Source organism: Mirounga angustirostris, unplaced genomic scaffold (genome assembly GCF_029215605.1).
Source record: "Mirounga angustirostris isolate CCGP_5_RB_7025 unplaced genomic scaffold, mMirAng1.0.hap1 SCAF_3, whole genome shotgun sequence".
In the NCBI taxonomy this organism is placed as follows: Eukaryota; Metazoa; Chordata; class Mammalia; order Carnivora; family Phocidae; genus Mirounga; species Mirounga angustirostris.
The window spans coordinates 92133039-92154895 of NW_026991711.1; positions in this window are offsets into that span (position 1 = coordinate 92133039).

The window sequence follows — 21857 nt, forward strand, 5'->3', positions numbered from 1 at the left end:
CATACAGTTAGGTTTCTTATTTGGGATCTTGCTTTTAATGTAGGTGTTTATTATTCTAAATTTCTCTCTTAAAACTCCCTTTGCTGCATTCCGCAAGTTCTGGTAGGTTGGGTTTCTGTTTTTGTTTGTCTCATGAAGCTTTTTTTGTTTCCCCTTTAATTTCTTCTTTGATCCATTGACTGTTCAAGAAGAGTGTTGTTTAATTTCCATGTGTTCATGAGTTTTCCTATTTTCTTCTTGTTATTGATTTCTAGTTTCATGCCATTGGGGTCAGAGAAGATACTTGGTGTGATTTCAGTTTTCTTGGATTTGCTAAAACTTGTTTTGTGGCATAACATATGGTCTATCTTAGAAAATGTTCCATGTGTTTAATAAGTATGTATATTATTTGGCTCTTAGATAGAATGTTCTGTATATGTCTGCTAGGTCCATTTGGCCTATAGTATTGCTCAAATCCACTGTTTCCTTATTGATTCTCTGATTGGATGATTTATCCATTGTTCAGAGTGGGTATTAAAGTCCCCAACTATTGGGGCATCTGGGTGGCTCAATCAGTTGTGTCCAACTCTTAATTTCTGCTCAGGTCATGATCTTAGGGATCTCAGCCCCTGCATGGGGCTCTACACTCAGAGGAGAGTCTGCTTGGGATTCTCTCTCTCCCTCTCCCTCTGACCCTCCCCCTACACACTCTTTCTCTCTCTCTCTCTCTCTCTCTAAAATAAAAAAAAAGTCTTCAAAATAAATAAATAAAAAATATAATCCCCAACTATTGTTTTATTTATGTTTATTTCTCCTTTTAGACGTTAGTTTTGCTTTATATATTTAGGTACTCCAATGTTAAGGACATAAATATTTTCAACTGATATTTTCTTGATGTATTGGCCAATTTGTCATTATATGATGACCTCTGTCTCTTTTTACCATTTTTAGTTTAAAATCTATTTTGTATGATGTAAGTATAGCTGCTCTGGGTGTTGTTGTTACCATTTGCCTGAAATGTCTTTTTTCATCCCTTTGCTCTCAGTCTATGTGCGTCTTTACAGCTAAAGTGAGTCTCTTATAAGCAGCATACTTTTGGATCTATTTTTTTTAGCCTATTCGCCTTTTCTCATCTTTTAATTGGAGAACTTAATCCATTTACATTTAAAGTAATCATTGATAGGTAAGGAATTACTATTGCCATTTTGTTAATGGTAGTTGATTAGTGGATCCACTATTCTTTGTTTCTTATTTGCTCTGTGTGTGTGTGTGTGTGTGTGTGTTTTGGTATCAGTATGCTTTGTCTTTTTTATGGTGTTCTTTTGTGTAATCACTACAGGATTTCCCCTTGTGATTACAATGAAGCTTAAATAAAATATTTTCAACTTATCACACCCTATTCTAACCTGATAACAATTTGACTTCAATAAAATTCATAAACTTTACACTTTACTTCTCCTTCCCTCCACATTTTAGATTATCACTGTTAAAATTTACATGTTTTTATATTGTGTAGTAACTAATAACAAATTATTGTAGTTATGGTTATATTTACTATGTCCTTTTTTAACTTTATAGTTGTGAGTGAAGTATGCACTACTATTACCATATTACAGAATCTAAGTATGACTACATATTTACCACTACCAGTGAAGTTTGCACTACATTTTTATGTTTTTATGATGTTAATTAGTAATATTTTACTTCTACCCAGAGAACTACTATTAGCATTTCTTGTAATGCATGTCTGGTGGTAATGAACTCCCTCAGCTTCTATTTGTTCAGGAAAGTGTTTATCCTTCCTGTGTTTCTGAAGTGCAGCTTCACGAAGTATAAAATTCTTCATAGACAATTATTTTCTTTCAATATTTCAAATATATAACCTCATTCTCCTCTGGACTAAAAAATTTCTGCTGAGAAATCTGCCTATAATCTTATGAGAGTTCCCTTATATGTAACTTCTTTCTCTTGATGCTTTTAAAATCATTTCTTTGTCTCTGACTTTTGAGAATTTAATTATAATATGTTTCAATGTAGCTCTATGCAAGTTCAACCTATTTGTAGTCCTGTGACCTCATGGATCTGCATGTCCATTTCTCTCCCTAGGGTCAGGAAGTTTTCAGCCATTATTTGCTTTGAATATAATTTCTGTCTCTTTCTTCTTCTCTTTTACTTCCAGAATTCCCATAATGTGAATATTATTTATTGTGTCTTATAATTCCTATAGGATTTCCTCACTCTTTTTCATTCTTTTTTTAATTTTTGCTCCTCTGACTGGATGCTTTCTAATATCCTATTCTCCAAGTCACTGAGTCTTTCTTCTACTTGGTTGAATCTACTTTTTGAAACTCTCTATTGAACTCTCTAGTTTAATTATTATATTTTTAAACTCTAGGATTTCTGTTTGGAATTTTTTCAATGATTGCTATTTCTTTGTCAAACTTCTTGTTTTGTCCATGCATTGTTTCCCTCATTTTGTTTGTCTGTCTCTGTTTTCTTGTTTACTAAACTTCTTAAGAGCGTTATTCTGAATTCTTTGTCTAACAGTTCATAGATCTCCATTTCTTTAGGATCAATTATTGGAACTTTATTAGCTTCATTTGGTGGTGTCATATTTACTTGCTTTTTCATGATCCTGACTATGTTGGTATCTGCATACTTGAGTAATCAGGCTGTTCTTTCAGACTTTATAGGTTTGCTTTGGTACAGACAGTTCTTCACCAGTCAGCTGAGCTTGGGTTGCTGGCCGTGTCTGCTGGTAATGTTCCTGGGCAGGAGGGGTCTGCTATTGTAGTTTATTTATGGGTGAAGCAACTGTTCAAGCTCTGAGGACAAGGATGAGGGGTGTGCCACTGGCTGAGAACAGTGGTATAGGACTGCTAACTTGGTCCTCTACCCAAGTGAGTCATAGAATGGGTTCTGTGGTTGCCTGGGTTTTCTGGTCAGGCTTATAGATAGTCAGAACTTGATACTATATTCAGTAATAGATGGGAATTAGCTTCTAGGAATTAGCTTCTCTGCCCTGGTAGGCAGCAGAATATGATCCAGGGCCTGTATAGCTCAATGTTTGGGGACCTAAATCAGGTCAGAGTGCACACTGAATTCCTTGGTCAAGTGAGGTCACTAGTTATTCTCTGATGATGGGGGAATCCATGCTCTATGCTCTCTGTTCAAGTGTCACTGAATATACAGCTGTTGAATGGGCTATACAGCTTCCTTGTGTGTGCTGAGTAGGGTCCCTGTTTGGACAGGCCGAAGGTTGATTTCAGCAATGAGCAGTTATAAATTAGATTCCCTGTCCAGATGCAGTGGGAAAGGCAGTTCTAAAACTGATAAAACTCTTTGTGTGTTGTCTTGATGCAAGCTGACCTGCACCCCAAGTTCCCATTGGCTTTGTTCTGTAAACTAACTGGCTTTGCCTGCCCACCTCTCATCTCAAATGCTTCTGGGCTGCACAGCTTCCAGGAGTTGTCTCCAGCTCTTCTGGTCAGATGGAGCCAGAAAGCACTCTTCACAGTGGGTAGGGCCATGTCTCAGCTTCTTGGCATGGGTGGGAGGAGGAGGAGCTGATCTAGGCTACTCTCAATTTCCCAAACAGGATTTCCAGTTGAGAGGGGCCAGGGGCTATCTTTAGCCTTGGCTGTGCATTAATCCCCCTGACTGTGTATGACCCTAGAACACTCTGTGTGATATTGGCTTTGCCTTGGGGGTGATCAGCTTTGCCCACCCACCTCTCAGCTCAAGCACCACTGAGCAGCAAAGCTTCCAGAAGTTGACCAGCCCTTCTGGTTAAATGGGACTGGAAGACACTCTCCACAACAGGTAGGGCTGTGATTCAGCTCCTTCCTGGGCATAGGCAAACCATACTGGCAACACTTCTTGGTTGAGGATCTGAATCATACAGACACCAAGTTCCCTGAAGGCACCATTGGCTTGGTTCTATAATGAGCAAAGCAACTGGTTGGGCTTTCTGCCTGGACATTGCAGGTATGAACTCAGTCTGCCAAGATCCATGTGCTGGTTGTTGAGAGCCCCTCCCACCTTCTTCACAGCCACATTCCCAGTGGCTGAGTCAAACAGTTTCCCCTGGTAAGATCAGAGTAGGGGCTCCCACAAAGTGACCCACAATACTGGGAGGAGCTTGTTTCCCCCCACAAACACACCCCTGCTGGATTCCCTTTCCCCACTGGAGAAACCAGAAGATTAGAAGAGACCTCTCTGTGTGATGCTGAACTGGCCTGGTTGGGGGGAAGATGCAGCCAACATGTAGCTTCTTCTCTTCCATTCTAATGTGGTCTGTCTTGGTCTCTATCATGCAGCAGGGTGCTTTATCCTCATCTCCATGTTCTAGAATTTTTTCAGTGGTGTCTTATTCTTGAATAGATATTAGTTGTTCTTCTTGTGAGGGGGAGTGAAGTGAAGAACAACCTATGCTGCCATCTTGGTGATGTCCTTGAACTCCCTTTTATTGACAGGGGCCCATCTACAGAGATATTTTTAATTTCCTGGTCACTTATTTGTTTTTCATTTTTTTTTTTTAAATAACGAGTTTTCTCCACCTGCTTATTTAACTAGTAGGGATTTTTTATTCCATTTTATTTATTCATTCATTCATTCATTTATTCATTCCATACTATCTTAGTCAGCTCAAGCTGCTATAACAAAATACCATAGACTGTGTGATTTTAAAAAGATATTTATTTCTCACAGTTCTGGACACTAGAAGTCCAAGCCCAGGGTTCCAGCATGATCAGGATTTGATGAGGACTCTCTTCCTGTCTTATAGATGGCTACCTTCTTGCTATATCTTCACATAAAGGAGAGAGAGAGCTCTGGTGTCTTTCTCTTCTTATAAGGACACAAATTCCGTTGTGGGGTGGAGGCTTTACTCTCATGATCTCATCTAAACTTTATTGCCTCCAAAGTCCCCCACCTTCTAATGCCATTGCATTGGGAGTTAGGGAGTCACCATATGAATTTGAAGAGATACAAATATTCAGTCCATAATACATATTAATGCTTATATATGACAGGCTGATGACATGAATATGACATATGAGTTAATTTGAAAATAACTGAAATTTCTCAAATTGTTGCCTGTATGCTGTCTTAGATGATTCCTTCACTCCTCCCTCTCTATGTGTCATGGACCTCAGGTATGTGTGTGCAGCAAGGGAGGTCCAGGATACTGACCCAAGTGGAGAGCAATTGCCTGTGATAACCAAGTCTAGTACTCTGGGAGAGTCAGGTCCTCTCGCATAGCACCCATGACCTCTCCTACGTGGTCAAGAGAATGTTACATGGAGTTTTATTACTAGGAAGACCTCAGGCCAAAGAATCCAAGATAACTGATCTGAACTCAGTTCCACAGAACCTCTGGGTAGCAGCTATGTGACTCTGAATAACTTTCATAACTTCTCTTGTTGTCTTTTTTCTCTTCTATTAAATTAAAATGATTGGTTTGAATAAACCCTAAAGTCCCTTCAAACTAAGATCCAGTGATGCAATAAATATGATCCATGTCTTTATTGTTAGTAAATATTTTTATAGAAGCAAAATCACCCATCATGACACTAGAAAGAAGAAAAATAAATCTAAAACATATCAAGTAATCCAAGATAATCCTTCTTCAATTTGTCCTTGCTCTAGATACCCTTTTCTAAAGGATTCGCTTTTCACTGGTGTTCTGTCCACAGCCATCATCTGGATCTACCAGCCAAGTATGATCCAAGTAAGAAAGAAAGGAGTAGAGAGACTCACCCAAGCTTCCCACAGATCTCTTCCCTCCATGGGTGTTGGAGTTAGGTAGAACTGGGGTTGAGATACCTACTCAATTGTCACAAGCCAAATATTTAATCTTTCTAAAACATTTTCTCCTCATTTATATTTTGGGGTTTACAGAATCTAATGGGGAGTCAACATCAATGAGATAACCATACTAATAATTGTAGAATTATAGTTGCAATAAATGTCAAGAACTCTTTTAATATTGATCCTTGACTTAGATTGGTAGAATCAGAAAAGCTTTGGAAGTAGCTTTGAAGCTGAGATAGGAAGGTGAAGAAGAGTGTGCCAGGTTAAGGAAAAATCCATTCAAAGATCTAGGAAAGCATGAAATGTGACAAGAGAACAAGAAAAAGTTCAGCAAAGGAAAGGAAGCAAGGTGAAAGATGAGGTTGGAGAGGTGGATATGGTTGAAATCAGATAAGGTGACCTACAATTACCATCTAAACCACGATGCAATTGAACATAAATGAGGACAATATTCATAATTATGCCAGGACAACAGGCATAAATCAAGGCTGTCCCTAGCAAACAAGAGAATTGGAGAAAAGGAAGCCTATTCAAAAATTATTGCAGAAACTAGATGAAATACAAAATGTTTGAAAAAAATGATGTATTACAGCTGAATGCCACGTTTTTGGCCGGGGAGTGGGGGGGAGTGGAGCATTGGAAAGTAGATAAAAGTAAGCTTCTCTTTTCTTTTGGCAGGAAACCTGCCTTGCCTTCTAGTAGGGAATAGATAAATCATCTCTATGGTCCAGCTTAATTAACATGTGAGCTCTTTCGCTAAAGAAGTAAAATAAACATTAAGCATCAACATTGGTGTGCCAGGGAAGACTTCAAATCAATATTTCTGTAGGTGTCAATTCTACTCTATGAAATATTTGTGCAAGAAATTTAATTAACAGGCTCCCCTACAGGTTTCAGATTCTCATAATATCCCTCAAATTTTCAAGAAATCACAGCTTCCTTTAACATAGGAATCAACAGCCATTCATACCCAGAGTTGATGCTAATTTCAAAGGCAGAGATTGAAGGTTAATGTATCCTATCTGTTTTGCTCATCTGCTTCTACCTAAATCTTAGCCACAACTTGAGAACTGAAAAAGAAAAGAGAAGAAGAGAGAGAAGAAAGGAAAGGAAAAGGAAGGAAAGAAGGAAGGATCCATCCATATCCATCAATGTACCTACTCTGATGCTTCAGTAAGAAAAGGTAAGCTACCGGGGCACATGGGTGGCTCAGTTGGTTAAACATCTGACTCTTGATTTTGGCTCAGGTTGTGATCTCAGGGTTGTGAGATCAGGCTCCACATTGGGCTCTAGGCTGGGTGTGGAACCTGATTAAGATTCTCTCTCTCTCTCTCCCTCTTTCTCTCCCTCTCCACTCTCCACTCTCCATGCATCCTTTGCAGTTCTCATGGGTGCTCTTGGCAAGTCCCAATCATGTCTGAAGCTTTGGGGGCAAATTTGGAGTCCAGTGATCCCTCCCCTGCATCATCAGAATGGTCATTTCTTCAATAGCCCAATATCATTCACCAAGAGAGAAATTCACTGAGAATATATTTCCTACTAAGGTATAAGTAACTAAGTCAGGTATACCCTACCCCATCACTGTTTATTAGAGGAATGTACATTTTTTTTTTTACATCCACACAAAAAAGTAAAGGAGATGGTTAAATCTCAAATCTCAAATGTGGAATATCAGACACTGTGAGATTGAGTTGGAAAATTATATATTCATATGTTTATTTATGTACATACAATATATAATAGAGAGAGAGAACGGATGCCATCAACTAATATGATATAAAAAACACTTGGTTAATAATCCTATAATATAATATAATTCTTCATAGAAATAATTCATTGAGTGTCTACTGCTCTGAGAACAATCTGGACCAGCCACCAGGTAAATAGTAGTGGACAAAACAGACATGCTCTTCACCCTAAGGAGTGTAGTTTCTCAAAAGTAAGGCCTATTATGCAGGCAAGAGGTACTTTTTATAAGTGAAAAGAGCAGAATATTTTATTCTGAAGAACAAAATAAAGGTAGTACAAGGAATTTGTGTTAGGCAGAGTGGTAAGGAATGGTTTCTCTGAGGAAATACTATAGTGGGACCCCTGAATGTGAAAGAGTCACCACAGCAAGTCGGAAGAAAGTCATCCCACTGTTCATGTGTTGGCATAGTTCCTTTCAATTATATTTCCATGTGTGCATGCATGTGTGTGTGCATCTTTTCATAGTCTGCTTTTTCTTTCTTTACTCAACATATCAAGAGTAATTTCTCACATTGTGTTTTTTCATAAATATTTTTAGTGGTTGTTTGGTATTTTCTCACAGAGCTCTCTTTAATTTACCAAACCATTGAGGACATCTGTTCCCATCATTGCGCTATTATGAATAACAGTTTGGAGAATATCCTAGGACATAAATATTTGTATTTCAGATTACTCTTTAGGATAGATTCGTAGAGCTGGAATTACTGGATAAAGAGTATGAATATACAGTACCTGGTACATGTTACTGTTAGCATAGCTAAGTGGTTATCTTATGATATTCTTACTAAAATTGTTATGATTTGGGGGGCACCTGGGTGGCTCGGTCAGTTGAGCTGCTGCCTTTGGCTCAGGTCATAATCCCAAGGTCCTGGGATTGAGCCCCACATCGGGCTCCCTGCTCAGCAGACCCTACTTCTCCCTCTCCCTCTACTGCTCCCCCTGTTTCTTCTTTCTTGCTCATGCTCTCTCTCAAATAAGTAAATAAAATCTTTAAAAAGTAAAATAAAATTGTTATGATTTTTAAATTTTTAGGTAGAGTTAACATGAAAGTTTGCATTTTGATTTGCATTGGTTTGATGTCCTTGAGTATTGACTAATTCTTGATTCCAACTGGAATACATGGGAAGCAGATGTTTCTCAAGAGACTGTCCTAAGGAATATGGACAGCATTAAATACAATGGCTATGGTTCACCCCTTGACTTAGATTCTTAGAACTCCAGCCCTCCCAAGCCTATTCCCCTGGGTCCAAGAGCCAAACAAAGGCTGTCTTCCAGGGTGAGATACTGGACTCTCCAAATCTTTCCTGCCACATCTGGAGAAATTCAGAAAGCTTGATTGTCCACTTGGCTTTGAGAGACATTTCTAGAACTTCAGAGGGAACAGGGATGGGGAAAACATAACAGTCATGAGTGGGGACTCGTGTATATCTCCAGCTCTCACAAGGTCATAAGCCTTTACTGTCTCCTCCCTTAAGAACCTTCCACACTTAGTTCTCACCTGAAAAGTGCATTAAAGTTCTTACCAACTACAAGTCCATATAAGACTCGCCCATGGCATCCTTTTAGGAGAGTAATTATCACTTCCTCAACCTCCAGACCTATGGAATCAGAATATTTTAGGACCTGGAATCCTGAAGTCTACCCTTCAAAATACTCCCTAATTGAGGCAGATGTGTGCAGCTGCTCAAAACCACTGATTTAAGAGTTCTCAATTTATTCCTCAAGGCTTGGGGAGGATATTCATCCCAAGGTGAGCTCTGAGCATCAAGTCGTTGTTCTTCCTTGCAGCTCTTGAAACCCTGGGTAAGCAGATAGCCAGCAGACCAATCATATCATTCTACACAGTGCTCAACTGGCTAATAGACCCAGTTTAGGATCTCAGGAGATCCTCCTTTCCATGTGCAAACAAAGGTGGGGTGTTAGTAATCACCCAGGGAAAGCTAGACAGTAGAGTTCAAAACTCTTTTTATCCCAGTTATCTAAATAATTAATCCAAAATCCAATGAGGATATGATTTTATTGTCCTAAATTAAAATTATATGTTATCAAACTTACTCTAACTCTGGTGTTATAAGAACACAATCAAACTGGTGTAACCCCAAAAGACATTCCCATTAAAATAACTTTCATGTGCTCCCATCAATAGCTTTTTCCTTGATTCGGTATCTCCTTCAAAGAAGGTTTATTAGATAGCACATAACATACTCCCTTTTGTTTTGTTTTGTTTTAATTTTTATTGTTATGTTAATCACCATACTCCCTTTTATAAAGTACTAACGCCGTTAGTGATTGTGTGCCCAATTGTATAAAGTTCACAAAAACATTTAGGCATTGCCTTTGATCGATGCTGGTTATCAGCAGGGAATTTCATGTTGACTCTAGGTTTGTCTTTGTTGCCTTATTAACATGCTAAGGAACTATTTTGAAATCTTACTGGAAAAACACATTAAATGTTGAAAGGCATTATTTGAGACACCAAGTAAATAGAAAATCAACACTTGGGCCCTAAACAAAAAGGAGGCTAGTATTAACAATTAATACATAAGATGTTTAAAAAAATAAAGCTATTTTGTTTCCTGCTGTCCAAATAATGTCTATTATCAAATCAGACATATTTCTTTGCTTTATTTTGCACAGTGTTATTTGCTCAAAAGGAGACCCTCACTGTGAGTGGCCAGTAACTCAGTCTTCTAGCCGTATGTGACCTCTTGAGGTAGGACATTCAGGACAAAGCCCAGTAGCCTTGCACAGCACTTCTTAGCCCTTCCTGTCTGGCCACTATCTTTTACCAGTATCCTTGTTTTCCACCTTCCCCATGCAAATGGTTGGTGGGGAAGCATCTGAAATGAAACCATCTGAATTTTATTTAGGAACTTGTGTGTTTTCCTCTCTGTCCTTTGCACCTTTTTCTATGAAGGATTTGAAGCAAGCCAGGATATATATTAAATCAGTGAGGTCTTCCCTAACCACTCAGCTATGAGTTGTTCTCCTCTCCAATGAAACTGTTTATCACCTACTATATGCATCCTGACTCACTCTGTATCCTATATTATATCACATCATTAAAGAGACTTTCAAAAATCCAAGCCTTAAATCCTTCATCATGATTAGAAATTCTTTATTTTTGTATTGACTCTTTAGAGGGCTTCTTCACCTTCTCTAAACAAACCTTCTCTTCACCTTCTCTCTAAAACAAAATTTAAACAAATCAATTTTGTGTGTATAGTAGGTGTAAATATATGAGAAGTATAGTACATAAACCACAGTATTAGTAATAATGAAATAATAGTAATTACCATTTTAGTGTGTGCCTATTAAATGCCAGTATTTTTCAAAGTATACTGCATATGTCATTTCATATAGTGACTGCAAAATGCTCTTTAAATTTTATCTCCACATTCTCCAGGTGAGGAGGACCTGGATATATAGCAGCTTTTACCCAGCAGCCATGCTCAGCTTGGGGAAGGGCTATGCTACAGAAGCTTATTGAAACCAAAGCAGACTGAGGAAGTACAGGCGCACGTATTCCCACCTCCTTCCCCCTACCTACCCTTTCCTGCCAGACCTAGGCAAGGAAAAAAAAAAAAGGCTGACTTTCGTGTGAAGGACTTTCCCCAGCAGCCTCTTCTTCTGGCCTCTGTCCCAGTGAGGATGTTCACTTGGTCCCTAAGAGAACCGTAAGATGTGCTCAGCATCACCTCTGACTCTGCTTCCCTCCATGCCACCTGCTTGGCAAAATATCCTTCATGACCTTCCAGCTCAGTTCCTCCAGGGACCTTCTCTTCTCTTAACCCCTAGTGGATTCATAAAAATAGTAAACCACTCACCTGTGAGCATGCCTTTCATATGCAAACCAACCAAGCCAGCCAGAGTCCACACACCCACCACCTCCTTGATTAAGTTCTTAGCTCTGGGCCACTTCTGCTCCCTGTCCTTCGCACCACAAGATGATAAGGCAACTAGAGACAGCCCTACACCCTAGAGGCTCCTGAAATATTCAAACTAGCCATTCTAAGCCTGCCTACCCTACCTCATCCGTTCCTTCTTATGGGAACCACAATAAAAGCCCATGGTTTGCCCATGGTTTCCCCTCACTCCTTCGCCTCCTCACCAATTCTGGTGTTTCCCTGTGTGGCCCCTTCCTCTTGGGAACTGTGGGTAACAAACTACCTTTTCAATGCAATCATCTCATCTGCTGGCCTCACCATACCTAAATAACAACTATAACCCCAAACCAAACAAACAAACATAACCCTATGTAATAAAACCTTAAAGGAGTAAATGAATGAATCCTGAGGACTTACTCAGCCTACGGACTTACCTGAACTCAGGTCATTGTGTCTTCTTGGTTCAAATGAGTTCTGAAACATTTTCTTGAACAAGATACTGTGCTTGACACCAGGGGTCCAGATACGACTGAAACCTGATCCTTGCCCTCAAGGGGCAGACAGTGCAAAGGAGGAGTTCACATACCAGCACAAGGATGCTGATACAGGCTAATGGTGGTTCATAAACTGGCCCCCAAAAAAGGGCCAGGAGAGATCAGAGAAAAAGTCAGACCACCCCGGATTGGTGGGTGACAGTTTTAAAAAGCAAGGGTGCTCATTAAAGTGCTTGCCAGCCTTGTCTTGTGTGGCCACAAGATAGGTACATCTCTGCACCACCCCATAAGAATCAAAGTCTATGGAGAGGCCTTAACTGGGTTCAGTCATATATTCAGTCCAGATGGTCTCAACAGCACCTTACTCTCTTCAAGGCTGTGTCCTTGGAACAGCTCCCACCATGGGAACAGCGGGCAGAGTGTACATTCCAAGGACAGGGATGGGGTAAGGAGCTTCAGAGTGCGTGGGTCCAGCTCATGGGTCAACTTGCAGTCACAGTCTCTTACTTACCTCCTGCAACAGCCACCCACCCTGGACCCACAATTTTCCACTGAATCAAAATCTTTTTTGAGTCCCCCCAAAGAGGAAAACTATCACAGAAGTCATGTCTGCTTGTAGGGCCAGCACTGCGGGGCAAGAGCGGATAAACAGAAGAAAGAAGGCAGATGCTTCAGCTGACAGCTAATCTCTGGATTAATTCTATAAATCTCTTTACCTTTGTAATGCTCCTTGTTTGAGTGCTGGGAAAAAGTAAATTTTCACCAAATAATTGACTTCAGTGAAGTTTTCTCTTCTAGTAGAATTGCATTTCATTCATTATTCATTGATTTCTTCATTTGGTTCATTTCAACTGAGCTCCTACTATGCCCACCATTTAATGTGAAGCTCTATGGTGTGGTTCTGCTCTTCATAGGGAGATAAACATGAAAAAAAAAGTGAAATTTGATAAAAGGGATGTGTTGGAGGACAGGAGGAAGAGAAAGGAAAGAACAAATCAACCCTGGTAAAGACAAAGACGGCTTCCAAGAGATCATGCCTATGATAGTCCTTGAAGGACAGTACAAGTTTTCCAAGTAGAGTTTGCAGAGCAGGGTTTTCTGGAGAAAAACAGGCATGCCCAGATGTTGCAGGTATGCTGGCACCAGTGGGATTCAGGGAACACTCATTTCCAGGCATTTTCATCATTTCTACTCGTAAGACAGGGTGCTTTCTCTGGCTTTGTTTGGATAAGTACTATTAAAAGTGTTGTAGGGCAAACATTCATATTTATGCTGTATTTAACTTTTCATTAATAATAAATTCAGGTGAAGTAGCATTGTTATTAATATTGATCAACGTTCCAATTGAAAGCACAGATGTCAGGGATTTTTTTTAAATGGGTTCAGTTATATTTAATAGTGCTGTTGATGAGAGAAAACCTAATGAAAACCAACAGATGGTCTATTTAATACCGCTCTCGGCTTTGAAACATGTGCCAAATGTGATGCACACAAGGACTTGACAGGGCTGTTACTGGAAGCCTTTAATTACAACTATTTGCACTCCTGGGCCTGCAGAAATTGCTAAAATAACACTGCAACTCTAACACTGGCCAAGGCAGAATTTAATTGTGATATTGTCTGCGGCACTGTATTTCTAAATGACCTCTATAGACAGTTTTTCTGACAGGTTTTGGGGATTTTGTTTTGTTTTGTTTTGTTTTTTTGTCAAGGAACTGGAGCCAACAGCCAGGATGAGCTCAGATGGCCCACCTTCCACACATCACACATTTAGTCTAAAATGTTGAACAGCATCTCCAAGGTCAAGAAGAGGTATGGACCCCTTTATCATTAGGGTTAACTTAATTACAGCAATCGCTCAACTGAGGTAAACTGCCAAAGCAATGACTAAGTAATTAATAATACAGGCATACCTCGGAGATATTGCAGGATCAGTTCCAACCAGCGCAATAAAGCAAATATTACAATAAAGCCTGTCAGATGAATTTTTTGGTTTCCCAGTGCATATGAAAGTTATGCTTACACTATGCTGTAGATTATTAAGTGTGCAATACCATAATGTCTAAAAAAAAGTACATATCTAAATTTTAAAATATTGCTAAAAATGCTAAGCATTAACTGAGCTTTCAGTGAGTTGTAATGACTGCCCACAGATCACCTTAACAAATATAATAGTAATGAAAAGGTTTGAAAGATTGCAACAATTACCAAAACATCACACAGAGACAGGAAGTGAGCAAATGCTGTAGGGAAAATGGCGCCAATAGACTTGATCAGTGCAGGGTTGCCACACATCTTCAATTTGTAAAACAAACAAACAAACAAACAAACAAACCTCAGTATCTCTGAAGCACAATAAAGCAAAGTGCAATAGAATGAAGTAGTCCTATAATAGTCACAGTAGCAACTGCCCCTGTTATGAACCTTGCTAGGCACTCGTCCAACATTACCACTACTTCTCACAATACAGAACAGTGGAGATGAGGACACTGAAGCCTAGAATGATTCAAAATCAGGCTCAATGTCACACAGCTTAAAAGTGGTAACCTGGGACACCTGGGTGGCACAGTCGGTTAAGCGACCGATTCTTGGTTTTAGCTCAGGTTGTTATCTCAGGATTGTGAGATCGAGCCCCGCATCTGGCTCCACACTCAGTGTGGAGTGTGCTTGAGATTCTTTCTCCTTCTCCCTCTGTCCCTCTGCTTGTGCTCTCTCTCTCTCTCAAAAAAATAAATCTTAAAAAAAAAAGAAGTGGTAACCTAAGCAGGTTAATTCCCCAGAGTAAGAGCAAGATAGACTAGTCAATTAAGGCAGAGTAGCATGTCACAAGAAGAAGAAAGAAAAGGAGAAGGAGGAGGAGAGGAGAAGAGGGAAAGAGCAGGGAAGGAGAAGGATGAGAATAGTAGAGGAAGAGATAGAAGAAGGAGAGGATGAAGAAGAAGAAGGAGAAGAAGGGGGAGGAGGAGGAAAGGAGGAGGAGGGGAGGAAGAAGGGGAGGAAAAAGAAGGAGGAGAGGAAGAAGAAGGAGGAGGAAGAGGGGAAGAGGAAGAGGAAGAAGGGCAACCAGAATGTACTCAAAAAAAGAAAATCCCTTATTTAAATTGCTTTAGAAAGAAGATAGCAGGAAATGCACAGATATCTGATCCCCTATCTGTCCTCCCCATTGGGCTGTCTACATCCTATGACTGCCCGCTATGGCCTGGGAAAGAGAGTGCTTGTTCACAGCATCTCAGTGGAGACAGATGACAAAGAAAGAGGCTAGAATACTACAGATATATGGATGGCTTAACAAACCATTTACCTCTCAAATGAAGATGCCTCAGCTACCAGAAGGTCAGATGGTCAACCACTGCCTCATGGGGAGCCCTGTAGAGTAGAAACAGCTGCAGGTGACACCAACAGTAATGAGAGAATCACATTAGTGGGCTTAGAGCACACAGAATCAAACAGGCCACTCTCTTTGAGCCTCATGAGAAATAACACAGGTTGCAAATCTGATCATCTCTAGAGCACCCTCGCAAATAGTCCTCCTTCTCTGGCTTCCTCATCTGAAAGGAGCAACAAATCAAAACTAATTGGAGGGATGGAGAATAGCCTATTTTTTCTTAAGTCTATAAAGTATCTTTTAAAAAATCATGTTATTTGCTGCACAAAAAAGAGTAGTAGATGCCAGAAATAAATGATAAAGCCTGCATTCTTTACACATAATAAACCAAGAAATCGTCAACAAAAAATGATCCAAAGAAATTTAACACTTGAACATTAAGAAATATCTTTCTAAAAAACTCAGGTTCAAAACAGAAATTTAAGGGAAAATTATAGATTTGTTATTCATTTATGAATGGCTCAAAAAAGTGCACAAGAAACTGGGCAAGGCAGTAATGACAACATATAAAAGAGAGATTGCTTTATATACCAACATATGGGATAAATAGTACTCAGAGGACAATTTGCATTCTTAAAAATACTTATTAGTAGTAGGATTTCTCTTAATAAAGAGAAAAAAAACTGAAAAAAATAATAGGACAATATAATCTGAAAATGAAATTGAAGACATAAACTTGGAATTAATGAAATAAACAAACTACTAAAAAGGTTTTTATAAAACCTACCCTTTTTAAGAGAGAAACCTATAACTTCCTGTCAATGCTACTCAAAACAAAAAGAAAACGAAAATATGCAATACCAAGAACGAAAACGTGCCATAAGTGTAAAAAAGCAAGTCATAGGAGAGTATATGCTCAACCTAATAGACATAAAGTTGTCATTTTTATGAAAATGTAAATTTCTAAGATTAATCCATTTTAATAAAACATTAATAGGTTATAAAGATCTATCACCTTCAAAGGTACAAGATACAGAAGGTTTTCTAGCTGAGTTTTTGTCTACTTTCTGATCACCATCATCATCTTCAATCACCATCACCACCATTTTCTTTTACTTATTTTAACTATGGTGGGATATAAACTAAGACATCAAAACTTGACAAAGCAAATATGTCTTATAAAGATAGATATAGAAATTCCTAATAAATTAGAATCACCCTAAATATAGTACCATATTTTAAAATGTCACATTCTAAGAACAGTTTTCCATGACTACTAATTCAACATTGAGCAAATTAACCAATATAACTTCTTATATCAACAAGTTGAACAGAAAAAAAAATTATTATATCACCATGTGCTATTTTTTTTAAAGATTTTATTTATTTAATTGACAGAGACAGAGATAGCGAGAGCAGGAACACAAGCAGCGGGAGGGGGAGAGGGAGAAGCAGGCCTCCCCCCGAGGAGGGAGCCCGATGTGGGACTCGATCCCAGGACCCTGGGATCATGACCTGAGCCGAAGGCAGATGCTTAACGACTGAGCCACCCAGGCGCCCTATCACCACGTGCTATTAACCTGAAAAGCTATTCATGATATGTTTTAAGTGGAAAATGTTAAGTTGCTGAGCAATGAGCATAAGAAGATTGAATTAGGTTGAAAAATATTAATAAAATAATTTTAAATATTTCTTTTATTTGCAACATCACAAAAATATTTAAAACACTTGATATAGAATTACATTTAAAAAATATTATATGAAATTTCATATTCTTTTTCCTTCTTTGCCCTAAAAAATTTAGAAAGTCTTCTATAATAGGATCTTCTACAATACTCCTAATAGAATGGTTTCTGATCTATTGAAAATTTTATCTGCTAAATCTCTTTTTTAGCAAAAAGATCTTGTTGAATTACCTTCAAATTATGCTTTAAACATTCTGTTTCTTACTGTGTTACTATATCACCTGCACAGCTCAAACTTTCTAGGCTTAGGGTCACAATACCAAAAAGCTGCCCCCCAAAATGGAACTTGGTTGAGAAAAACAGTGCCAATGAACCATCATTATCCCAAAATGTGATCCTAAATAATGTTTTCAAATGGAATTGAAAAGAGGATATAGACAGTAATTAACAATGATACAGTTACCATTTTTGAGACCCCAAATCTATGGGTAAACAAGTGGATACAAAGGCCAAACTTAATGACTTTGTTGAGTGTGTGAACCAGAAGATCAATGTGGCCATAACATGGTGAGGATTGGGGGGATAAGAAAAAGGGAGAAGTCAGATACACAGGCCACCTTAGGGAGAATGGATTCTATTCCAAGGGCAGTGGAAAGCCACAGATAGGATATATAAATTCAACAGGGTAAAATTTAAGGAGTAAAATGCCATGATTTATGCCTTTAAAAGATCATTCTGGCTGCTGTGTGGAGAGTCAGTTTCAGGGGAGCAAAACAGTGGTGAGGAACCCCATTAGGAATGGGTTGCAGTAGTGCACCAGGAGGTGATGTTAGTTTGGATTGGGCTGGAGGTGGGACATGGAGAGTAGATAGATATCAGATATACTGTAGAGCATCTAGAGTACTTAGTGATGGATCCAGGGTGGTGGTAAAGAGAGGAATCTAGGAGGACTCCTATACTTCACCACACCATCCCCAATGCCATCAGGTATTCTGATATTTAGTGGGCTAGCAGAGAAAGAGAAGAAGCCAGTAGCAGAGGTTGTCCTACCTTCAATAAGCAACCGGTGGAGAAAGTCCCAAGTGACATGAAGAAAACTACAAGAGCTTAGGGACACAAAGGATAAGAGAATAGAGTGTTTCAAGAAGGGGTGGTTAATTATGTTAAATCCTGCTGAGAGGTCATGGGCGATAAAGACAAAAATGGCCACTGGATTTGGCCCACAGAAGTTAGGGTACTCTTGACCCAGCAGTTAGAGTAGTGAGAATACAAGCCAAGTGATGGAAGGAAGAGAGGATATAAGTGAGGATAGACAGTGGTGAGTGTAGCAACTCCTTTGGGAAGATTTGTTGAAAAGTGAAACAGAGAAATGAGGCAATAGATAAAGGAAGATCAAATTGGATCACTGAAAGGTTTATTTACAATTAGACTACCCTGGTACTTATTTTTACATTAACGGTAATGACGCCTGGAGAAGAAATGGAAGATGCAGGGGAGAGAGAGGAATCTGTGGGGGTGAAGACCTCGAGTCCACGTAGAGGAAGAACTGAGCCAGGCTACAGGTGGAGGTGCTGGCCACTCGGTCCAGGTCACAACAGGGGAGGGCACAGAGGGTTCGAGTACAGATACAAAAGACTAAGGTGGAACAGAGATGAGGCCTTCCCAACTGGGACGGTACTTTTCCCATTGAAGTGTGAGGCACGGTCTCAAGTTGAGAGTGGAGTGGGAGAGCAAAGGCAAGTGTTGAGGAATCATTTTGGAAAGAAGATCAAATTTCTTATAACAGCAAAGTGTTCCTATCTGAGATAGAAGCAGTTTGATAGTTGTGATCCTTAATGGAAGCCCCATTAGCCCACACTCTCATTTTTCTGGAGGCACATCCAGCCCTCTAGGCACTGGATGAAGGAGGTGTTACTCTCACCACTTTCCAGGTGAGGGATACATCTGTGAGGCTCACAGAATCTGAGTAACTTTTGATTTAAAAAAATCTCTGAGGGGCACCTGGGTGACTCAGTTGGTTAAGCATCCAACTCTTGGTTTCAGCTCAGGTCATGATCTCATGGTCATGGAGTGAGAGTGGAGTCTGCTTAAGATTCTCTCTCTCCTTCTCCTTCTGCCCCTCTCCCCAACTCCCCACTCACGCTTTCTCTCTCTCTCTCTCTCTCTCTCTCTCTCTCAAAAAAAAAAAAAATCTCTGGTAGAAACAACAGTAATAGTAACTGCTACCTGTCTTCCCCCAAAGTACTATTTAGAATAGTATAGGGATGATGAAGGAGTGGGTTTTAAGAATAATTCCCAGGTCATAACAAACATGCTTCAACAGAAATGAGGGGCAAAGGTATAAAAGTAATCCCTTGATACTTTTGAAAAGCAATTATCCCAGTATATATTGATAACTCTGAAATCTTTGTTCAAAGCTTAATTTTTAATAGACTTTCTGATTTAATTGCTTAGTAGAAACCATATAAGATTATAATCTCCAAAATGACCTGAAAGAAAAATACAAGCTATAATAAGCCTGGCAATATTTATTCAAAATAAGTTCCAATGCATCAACCAATTAATAAAACCAGCAATGATCATGGTCTTGGGTAACAAAAACACTCAGTTTCTAGCAGCAAAACAGTGTCAAAGAAAACAAATGTCCTGTGAGAAATGTCTTTAAAAGCTCATCACCTTATAAATCAACCTGAACAAATCAAATATGGCAATTAACATGCAAAAAGTCTAGATGTGGTTCTTGGAAAAAAGAACGCAAGAAAATAGCAGATTTGTTCCCACTTGAACAATAAAAAGGAAAACAAATGGTGGGTTGTGTTGATCAATTGATGCCTACCAAGTCTAATTGCTTTCTGGATAAGATTGCAGGATAAGTAGACAGCAAGGGCAAAGAGCATGCACATTTGTGTGTGACTGAGTGTGAGTAAATATATTACACATGACTGCACACAATCGTATATGCATATACATTTGAAATGTGATCTGTAGTTAAGAAAGCTCACAAAAGATTTTATTAAAGTCAATTTTGTAGGCACACAGATTAATTTAAACATGTCTACAAGACAGTAACGTAGGGCACTATAACTCAGGGGGAAACCACAGAGATATTTAATTTGGTTAGCATAATGGGACATTTTTTACTAATAACCTAGAAACCTGGGGATAAATACTCTATTTTTGACTTGTTATATGAAATAAAGATTTCCTTAGGAGTAAAACTTAACACTCAAAAATTTGAGCTTAAAAATGCCAAAGGGGTGCCTGGCTGGTGCAGTCAATTAAGTGACCAGCTCAGGTCATGATCTTAGGGTGGTGAGAACGAGTCCAACATCAGCTCTGAGCTCAGTGTGGAGTCTGCTTAAGTTTGTCTCTCCCTTGAAAATAGTATATAGCGTTTCATTCCAAACACCTGTTAGAGCATAATTAAAATAATTTAGAGGTAAAAATCAGTCTTTTCTAAAATGATGCCACATAAAAATCAATGTTTCTGAAATGCTGCATGTATGATTTCAATGGTTTCAAACTGTGTCCTCATGTGGTCAGTGAGGTTTTGTGTCTTTGTTGCAAATAATAAATGACTGCCCTGAAGTTACAAAATATCTTCTTTCCTCCTACAACTGATGTGATATATTTGTAAGACTTGTGTTAAGTAATGTTTGAAAATAAAGTAATTTTCCATGTAAAAAAAAAGTTTGTCTCTCCCTCTCCCTTGTGCCCCTCTCCCCCACATGTTCTCTCTCTCAAATAAATAAATAAATCTTTAAAAAATAAATAAAATAAAAATGCAGACAAGTAATATCCAGTAGAGACAAACCAAAAAAAATAGATGTATAAATGCATAAACTTATAGGGACGCCTGGATGGCTCAGCCGGTTAAGCCTCTGTCTTAGGCTCAAGTCATGATCCCGGGGCCCTGGGATCAAATCCCGCATCAGGCTCCTTGCTCAATGGGGAGCCTGCTTCTCCCACTGCCTGCCACTCCCCCTTCTTGTGCTCTCTCTCTGACAAATAATTTTTTTTTAAATGCATGAACTTATAAATGTGTTGAGTCAACCATCTTGATGATTCCAGGCTTCTCTTTATATAAATCATCTTAGATATAACATTTCTACACCATTTAAACTTATATAAATAGTAAGAATAACAGCTACCATTTCTGGAGTTCCTAAACTGTCACACAGGCTACCAGGTTCTTTGTAACACCCTAACTCCTGTAATGAAAAGAACTGAATTGGTCCCATTTAACAGATAAGGAAATGGGGGCTCATAGAACTTGAGCTCAAACTCTTTGCGGGGCTCAGAGATCTAGAAAGTGGTGAGATGAGATTAAACCTTCCCCAAACTTAGTTGTCTCCACTGTCCCTCTCTGGCACCCCAGAGCCTGTCATGCCAAAGGGCAGAAGTAAAGGAAGCAGATTCAGTTATCCCTTGTCACCCCTGATATTGCCCCAGAGTCCCAGGCCCGGGCGATCACCTTGTCCTTGTCAGTCCCACTAACACTGACCCAAAGTCACCATCTCTCCATCCCCCTCCTTCAGGGTTTATGACTGGCTAAGAGTGAAAGCTTCCAAAACAGTTCCCAGGCCACTTCCCCTGCCCTGCGCTCTAGACACACAGCTCACTTACCGAGGATCTGACCTCCATACTCACTCCGACCCAGCTTCCTAGTGTCCTGTAGGTGCCATTTCAGTCGAGGTTATATTGGTGCTCATGCGCATGTGTGTGCACACGCGTGTGTGTATTGTGTGTGCATTTGTGTCCGTACATGTGCATATGTGTATGTGTGTTTGCATGCGTCCGTGTGTGTACATGTGCGTATGTGCCAGGGGATGGGGTGGGGACAGGCAATACCACGCTGATCACTAAAAGCTGGAGCCTTGTATATTTGAAAGGGCCCGGGTTTGAATCTTAGCTCCCCTACTTA